This window comes from Oncorhynchus masou, chromosome 8 (assembly GCF_036934945.1).
Source record: "Oncorhynchus masou masou isolate Uvic2021 chromosome 8, UVic_Omas_1.1, whole genome shotgun sequence".
Classification (NCBI taxonomy): Eukaryota; Metazoa; Chordata; class Actinopteri; order Salmoniformes; family Salmonidae; genus Oncorhynchus; species Oncorhynchus masou.
In genome coordinates, this window is record NC_088219.1 from 10496005 (window position 1) to 10505522 (window position 9518).

Consider the following 9518-nt stretch of genomic DNA (forward strand, 5'->3'; position numbering starts at 1 on the left):
GAATACTTTCGCAAGGCACTGTATATCCACAAAATTGTTCTGCCTCATGGTGTCATCTATTTTGTGAGGTGCACCAGTCCCTCCTGCAGCAAAGCACCCCCACAACATGATGATGCCACCCCCGTGCTTCACGGGTTGGGATGGAGGTCTTCAGCTTACAAGTCTCCCCCTTTTTCCTCCAAACATAACGATATCATTATGGCCAAACTGTTCTATTTTTGTTTCATCAGACCAGAGAACATTTCTCCAAAAAGTATGATCTTTGTCCCCATGTGCAGTTGCAAACCATAGTCTGGCTATTTTATGGTGGTTTTGGAGCAGAGGCTGCTTCCTTGCTGCATGTTATGTCAATATAGGACTCGTCTTACTGTGGATATAGATACTTTTGTACCCGTTTCCTCCAGCATATTCACAAGGTCCTTTGCTGTTGTTCTGGGATTGATTTGCACACCAAAGTACGTTCATCTCTAGGAGACAGAACGTGTCTCCTTCCTGAGCGGTATGATGGCTGCGTGGTCCCATGGTGTTTATACTTGCGTACTATTGTTTGCACAGATGAACGTGGTACCTTCAGGCGTTTGGCTGATTTCTTTTGATTTTCATATGATGTCAAGCAAAGAGGCATCGAGTTTGAAGGTATGCCTTGAAATACATCCACAGGTACACCTCCAATTGACTCAAATGATGTCAATTAGGCTATCAGAAGCTTCTAAAGCCATGACATCATTTTTGGGAATTTCCCAAGCTGTTTAAAGGCACAGTCAACATAGTGTATGTAAACTTCTGACCCACTGGAATTGTGATAGTGAATTATAAGTGAAATAATCTGTAGGTAAACAATTGTTGGAAAAATTACTTGTGTGATGCACAAAGTGGATGTCCTAACCCACTTGCCAAAACTATTGTTTGTTAGCAAGAAATGTGTGGAGTGGTTGAAAAACGAGTTAATGACTCCAACCTTAGTGTATGTCAACCTCATGTCCGTGGGGATTCCCCCAAAGCCATAAAGTGGACAAAGCTGTGTCTTTTATGAGTTTGAAACACAGCCTGTGTCTTCATTATTTAATCAAATAGTGTGCCCAATGCATCAGACAAGTTCAGTAAATACAGTTGATTTTATTTAAACACATCTGTATATGGAAAAATACGTTTTAATATTTTGGCGATTGGTCGACAGAAAAGACTACTCTTGGTGGACAGGGATTTTTGTGTGTGTGGGGGGGGGCAGCCCTTGTAGAAAGCAGGAAGTGAGCTTTAGAAGCGCAAAAGATGTTAGGGAGGACCCCCAGCCAGGTTAAGTTGGTTGCGCCCCTGTATTTTACATTCAGCAAACAAAGAGCAAGCCTACATCTCCCCCCCCCCAAACAAAGAGCAAGCCTACACCTCCCCCCAAACAAAGAGCAAGCCTACACCTCCCCCCAAACAAAGAGCAAGCCTACACCTCACCCCCAAACAAAGAGCAAGCCTACACCTCACCCCCAAACAAAGAGCAAGCCTACACCTCACCCCCAAACAAAGAGCAAGCCTACATCTCACCCCCAATAAGCTATTAGTAATTAAAATGTTGAAATAAGTGTCCAACAAGTTTTTGTAGTACGGCTTTTCCTGGGACTGCACAACATTTAAGAGGAATAGCCGAGGCAACAGAGAGACCAGGTTCCTTTACAAAGAGGAAATATAGTTTCCATCAACCTCACTCATGCTGTGCGCAATGTAATTTCAGAGAACAACGGCGTTCGTAGGCAGAGTAGTGAGTGAAACCATTCCATTCAGAAACGGGTGTGATGTTTATAACGTTTATTTTCCTTATGTGTTTTTATTAAACAGATTTACTACCATTGTACTAAGGTTGACAATACCGAAAGTCTTCAGACATTTTAGGTTATTTTCCCAGTGATTCATTTGTAAATTGGTCAGTGCCGGAACAAAAAGTGAGCCGTTAAGGGGGTGACCTGGGAGGCTATGAGGGAGACTACCTGAATGCATATAAAATAGATCTTATAATAAAGCATTGCATGCATTATCATTGCTTTTGTGTACGGGCATAGAGCAGTAGAGTAGAGAGAGACTACCGCCCCGTAGCACTCACTTCCGTCATCATGAAGTGCTTTGAGAGACTAGTCAAGGACCATATCACCTCCACCCTACCTGACACCCTAGACCCACTCCAATTTGCTTACCGCCCAAATAGGTCCACAGACGACGCAATCTCAACCACACTGCACACTGCCCTAACCCATCTGGACAAGAGGAATACCTATGTGAGAATGCTGTTCATCGACTACAGCTCGGCATTTAACACCATAGTACCCTCCAAGCTCGTCATCAAGCTCGAGACCCTGGGTCTCGACCCCGCCCTGTGCAACTGGGTACTGGACTTCCTGACGGGCCGCCCCCAGGTGGTGAGGGCAGGCAACAACATCTCCACCCCGCTGATCCTCAACACTGGGGCCCCACAAGGGTGCGTTCTGAGCCCTCTCATGTACTCCCTGTTCACCCACAACTGCGCGGCCACGCACGCCTCCAACTCAATCATCAAGTTTGCGGACGACACAACAGTGGTAGGCTTGATTACCAACAACGACGAGCCGGCCTACAGGGAGGAGGTGAGGGCCCTCGGAGTGTGGTGTCAGGACAATAACCTCACACTCAACGTCAACAAAACTAAGGAGATGATTGTGGACTTCAGGAAACAGCAGAGGGAACACCCCCCTATCCACATCAATGGAACAGTAGTGGAGAGGGTAGTAAGTTTTAAGTTCCTCGGCATACACATCACAGACAAACTGAATTGGTCCACTCACACAGACAGCATCGTGAAGGCGGCGCAGCAGCGCCTCTTCAACCTCAGGAGGCTGAAGAAATTTGGCTTGTCACCAAAAGCACTCACAAACTTCTAGAGATGCACAATCGAGAGAATCCTGGCGGGCTGTATCACCGCCTGGTACGGCAACTGCTCCGCCCACAACCGTAAGGCTCTCCAGAGGGTAGTGAGGTCTGCACAACGCATCACCGGGGGCAAACTACCTGCCCTCCAGGACACCTACACCACCCGATGTTACAGGAAGGCCATAAAGATCAGCAAGGACAACACCCACCCGAGCCACTGCCTGTTCACCCCGCTATCATCCAGAAGGCGAGGTCAGTACAGGTGCATCAAAGCTGGGACCGAGAGACTGAAAAACAGCTTCTATCTCAAGGCCATCAGACTGTTAAACAGCAACCACTAACATTGAGTGGCTGCTGCCAACACACTGACTCAACTCCAGCCACTTTAATAATGGGAATTGATGGGAAATGTAAAATATATCACTAGCCACTTTAAACAATGCTACCTAATATAATGTTTACACACCCTACATTATTCATCTCATACGTATACGTATATACTGTACTCTATATCATCTACTGCATCCTTATGTAATACATGTATCACTAGCCACTTTAACTATGCCACTTTGTTTACATACTCATCTCATATGTATATACTGTATCTTGCCTATGCTGCTCTGCACCATCACTCATTCATATATCTTTATGTACACATTCTTTATCCCCTTACACTGTGTATAAGAAATTAGTTTTGGAATTGTTAGTTAGATTACTTGTTGGTTATTACTGCATTGTCGGAACTAGAAGCACAAGCATTTCGCTACACTCGCATTAACATCTGCTAACCATGTGTATGTGACAAATAAAATTTGATTTGATTTGAGAGAGGCGCTTGCAGAAGTTGCGCGCGCACACACACACACAGGTGGGACTTTTAGCCTATGGCCTTCTTTTAGCCCATGGTCCTGGAAGAAAATGTTGCCTTTGGAAACGCATTTCATGCCATTCTAAATACTTTTAGATGACTGGAAACTTTAGCAGAATATTTTTAATACCTCACAAATTATCTAAATGACAGGCTATACTTTGACACTGACAAACTGAGATCAATAAACACGACCTTGTCTTGAATCCATCAATAGTCCAGGCCTAGGTGTGTGGAGAAACACATATTGTACAATATGAGGAGGAAGTTATAGTCCTAAAAAAAAGGTTTTCCGTTTCACTGACTCACCCAATGATGCCCATGCCACCTTTCGGCGATGACCGATGCGCTCATGCAAAAACCTTTAAAAACAACGCTGTTCGCTCAATTGGTCTATTTGGAAGTTGATAGCTTCGTATCCTATAGACAGACTCGTGACCTCTTTTCAACAGGATCTGTGTTTTCCCACGATTGTATTTGAAATCACGCGAAAGGCCTGGATTGGCTGCATGCTGTTCGCTGACAGATTTGCCGCACCTTCATGACTGTAGCCATGCCTTGTGATTGGGCTACAGACAATCCACAGCTAGGCAATTAACAAAAACAAGTATAGGCCTACTCCAGGTGTATTATTCGGAATTATTTAATTTATTTCTAAACAGACAGCTGCAATTATATAACTTTGGCAAATGTATTCAAATTAATAAAGGATGCTGCTTCACCTCCATCACGCTTCCCGCGGCTTGGATTCTATAAGAAAATTCATGATGACGTGCAACGCTGGAGAGATGAAGGTTGCACGCTCATGTCTATCAGAGCCGGGAGCGAGAGAGATCATAGAAAGTGAACTCCATTCTAGTTCTGTGATAGTTACCGGCGCGCTTATGGTTGGTCTATATAGGCTAAAATATCCCGCAAACCATTTACTCGGCCCAGTACAATACGAATACATTTTAAGAATATCAGGCACTGTTTTCACATTACGTTTTTTAAGGGGCAGCCAGGAGAATTAAAGAGGAGTCAACTTGAATTATCTCTGATTGCTTTTATTATAATTTTTACATTGCAAACATTGACAATTATTTTTCATGCCACGAGAGGCACTTTAAAATAACAATTAGTGGGTTCTGAGTGCTTCTCCCCTATGTGCACATTGGCCACAAAATGAGGTGGAAACTGAGCTGCACTTCCTAACCTCCTGCCAAATGTTACTATATTAGAGACATATATTTCCCTCAGATTACACAGATCCACAAAGAATTCGAAAACAAATCCAATGTTGATTAACTCCCATATCTACTGGGTGAAATACCACAGTTTGCCATCACAGCAGCAAGATTTGTTACCTGTTGCCACAAATGTGCAACCAGTGAAGAACACACACCAGTGTAAATACAACCAATATTTATTTTCCCTTTTTTTTACTTTAACTATTTGCACATCCTTACAACACTGCATACAGTGCCTTGCGAAAGTATTCGGCCCCCTTGAACTTTGCGACCTTTTGCCACATTTCAGGCTTCAAACATAAAGATATAAAACTGTATTTTTTTGTGAAGAATCAACAACAAGTGGGACACAATCATGAAGTGGAACGACATTTATTAGATATTTCAAACTCAAAACCCAGAACCAAATCTTGCAGACGTTGGGAGTGGGCGACTACTGCCTCCCCAAGGACACGCTGCAGGCAGGGCCTCTGTTTACCAGTCTCATCTTCTTGTCTTCTACTTTTTGTTCTGTTCATTTTTTCTTCTTTAAACTGCTCCCATGATTATTCCTCTATGATGGTGTTCTCCATGCTGTAAATCTGCATAGCCCTTGAAAGGGGTTCACCTAGGGGTCATGATAGGGGCTGTAGCAAATGTTTGATTTATAATAATAACTGATTATGCTTATGTGGATTAATAGAAGGGGCTATAAGACCCCTCCCTCCTTACATTTATAGGGTCCTAGACTACAGATTAACAATATATATACACTATGGGGTTTAATATTGTTCCACAGTACTTTTCTAGGCTCTCTGCCTCTTATGAAGAAACTGTCTGAGCAATGTGTGACTGTGAAGACAGAACTCTGCAGGTGAGTGTAAGAGATAGGAGACTAGTTAGACATTCCACTACAAATCAACTTGAACATTTACTGCTAAGCTTTTAGATGACACAGTAAAAGCCTTGTTTATATAGCTTTGTAGGCAGGGTTTGGTCTCATGCTGTAAAAGACAATGACCTAGGCAGTGACATCACTAGGGCTGGACTTTGGGTTTAATAAAATAACATGGGACCTTTTCTTTGATGCAGAACTTACTCGGAAACACGCGTGCCATGTTCCTGTTGTCAACTTCTGTCTGCAATTGCATTAATAAAGGTTTTTGAATGATTTAATTAAAGATATTGTCATAATGCCAATTTCACCAAATGAGCCAATGATTGACAAGGAACAAGGAAACGAACACCAATACCCTTTATGTCATATTTCATTGTGCTACAGGCTACTGCTGTATAAATAGACTATTGTTGATCTGTGTTACTTCCTCTACACTGAATGAATTTAGTCAACAATCAACATGTTCTGCGTTCATTCATAAGACTGCGGTGTATTCACTAGGAACCAAACGGAAGCAAACAGCCAAAACAAGGAGGGATTCATCTAAACTTGTCCAATAAGAAACACTTGTTTTCGTTCCAAAAATGTTTTACTACAGTGTGCACTAATGAATACACCCCTGCTGTAATATGACCCAAATATAGAGTTTGGATGACCTATTTCCCTTTAAAGGTTTGTGGGGTTCAGTCCGAGTACAGCAGGAGAATGTCTCCCCCTACTGTAGGTCTGTGTGAACTGCTTGCTCTCCTGGACTGTCCTCAACCACTGTTATCGTTATACCACTCTAGGACTAGGGCCAGTTTCCCAGTCACAGGTTAAACCTAATCCAGGTCAAAAAAGTGTTCTCCATGGAGATTCTGTATTGAAAGAGCTATTTAGTCCAGGACTAGGCTTATTCTGTGTCTGGGAAACCGACCCATTGAGAATAAAACCAGGATACATTTAAATGTGAGACGCCACGACCACAGATGTAAAAGAAGTATAATCATTTGAATGTATAAAATGTTAACAGATGTAAAACACGGCCAAGGTTTTAAACCGGGGATGGGCAACTGGTGGACCGCGGGCCTCCTTTTGAAGGACTTCGGATCAATTTCAACAAAATGTTTTTGATTTTTAGGAAGTCAGTCGGGGTCTCAAGTTACTGTTGTGAGTTAGAATAGTAGAATACACAAAGTGCAAGTTACTGTTGTGAGTTAGAATAGTAGAATACACAAAGTGCAATTTCAAAATGTGATTGTGCATCAGCAGTTGCCAGTCACTGATAGTCAGTCAAATAGCCCATGTCAGCAAAAAAAATTTTTTTAGATTGCTATCTTAGCTGGACCCTAAACTATCTAAACTTGTTAACATGGTCAAATTAACGGCCCCGGGGTCCCCAGTGATTTTTGTTAGTCAATCACTCATATATAATATTAAAAACTGCAAACATTTCTCTCTAAAATGTGTAGAAATGCAGGAAATTAGTCATGTGGGGCCACAGTTGCTTGGGTCTGCATGATGAGTGAATGTTTTGTGTCCCCCACCCCCATCAAAGTTGCCCTTCACTGTTTTAAACAATGCAGTAACACCGAATTACACTAGAATGCCATAGCACACTTCACAGACAGATACAGCAACCGTCTGAGCGGTTGGCTTCTGAGTCCTCACCCGCTACGGACTTATACCGACTCTACTTTAGTCTGACCCACTACAGGCGGTCCGGCAACAACCAGGCAGACGTGTTCACATCCAGAGTTTTGTTCTCTGGTTTAGTTCACACATTACCACACACATAGAAGAAGTGATCTTTGTGATACCTAGGATGGACTTGAGGTTCTAAAGGTATTAAACATATACACTTGACAGTATTACTATACTTGTACGTGCAATAGAAATATATATATAACAGGAATGAAAAGGACATTCACATAGCAGCATATGTATATCACAGGAGATTGAGGAGAACGGCCTGGTGGTAATGATTGGTGCGGAATCAGTGGAATGGTATCCAATACAAACACATGGTTTAATGCCATTCCATCTGCTCCGTTCCAGAGATTGTTATGAGCCGTCCTCCCCTCAGCAGCCTTCATGGATGGAGAGAGAGACAGACTGACTAATTACTTTGACAGGCCAGCTGTATGATCCTCTCTCCAGCCTGGTGGTTATCTGATCTGTCTGGTGCCACCCAGGAGTACATCTTACTGTGCATGCTAGAGCTCAGAGGACCATCTCCAAGACTTCTAGCAGGTTCTAGAATGCACCATGTCATAACAGTAGGGGCTATACAAATAACTGTCTCCAAATAATATCTACTGTGCAAATAAATACTCATGCAATTAATTAAGGTAATGCTGACACTTGGTGCATGTTGCTTGTGTTGTCTATCTAAAATATACACAAACCTGCAAGATAACAGTACCATCACAAAACAGTTACAAATGTAGGAAAGTAGCAACAAGTACTATTAGTTACTAAGCATCGTTTAGCAGCACTAACACCCCAACTGTAGACCCCACAACTCACACTTTCTTAGATCCATGCACAGTCTTCCTAGTAAACACAATCAATTTGGTCACCAGCCAAAACTCGCATCTTCTTCTTCTGACCAATAGGACACTCTGACCTGGGGTGGGAGGGTCAGAGTCCAAATGTCCAATCGGGCACGCTGATTGGTGAAAACCAGAAGGCTATGATAAAAGACAGCTGAGACGGGGAGAAATCAACTTAACTGAACTGTGTGGATAGTCACCTGCACAGACATCGGTTTAAAACATGACAAAGGCCATAAAACATTACCAAGATTTTAAACAATGTAGCAATATCATAGAATTGTACAGTACAATGCCATAGCACACTTCACAGACTGACAGACAGACTGTTAAATGATGGGCAAGGAATCTCTTCAAATCACTAGCGGGGTGTGGGTAAAATCACTGAGGAAGCCAAGCCCAAAATAAAAGCCATTTTACAGCCTGTGTTGTGATTTTTTTGTGTTGTTTGCTCTTTAACCTGTTAATTCATATGCCTTGTAACCGTGATATATAGGCCTAAAGGCAGAGAGAATAAGAAGACACTGTGGCAGAATGTCCGTTGGCTTCCCTTGCCTTCAATGCTAAGGGCGGCTCCAATGTCATACCAGACAGCATCAGATAGATGGCGTACATGTGGAGAGACAGAGGGGCTCTGTTTTGCTCGCTCGGACACTTTCTCCTGTGAGATACCTTCAGCCTCTTGCGAATTGAAGGAAAATTATGAAACACAGAGACGAAAATCTAAATGTATTTTTGTTATTGGTACATTTTTGGGGGAAGCATGGCATCTATGAATACACACCCCTGTGAAAAAGCAAATTAACAATTAAACGACAAACGGAAATAAAAATTGGGATCTCTGTTACAGCCAGGTAGTAGATGTAATATGGTCCTGGTCCGTTCTTTACTTGGGAAAGAGTAGGATCTCTGTTACAGCCAGGTAGTAGATGTAATATGGTCCTGGTCCGTTCTTTACTTGGGAAAGAGTAGGATCTCTGTTACAGCCAGGTAGTAGATGTAATATGGTCCTGGTCAAAATTAGTGCACTATATAGGTTGCCATTTGGGACACAGTCAAGTCTCTATTTTCTTCAGAAAGGCGTTGAAAGGATCATATATTTCCTGATGTAGTCATCGCAG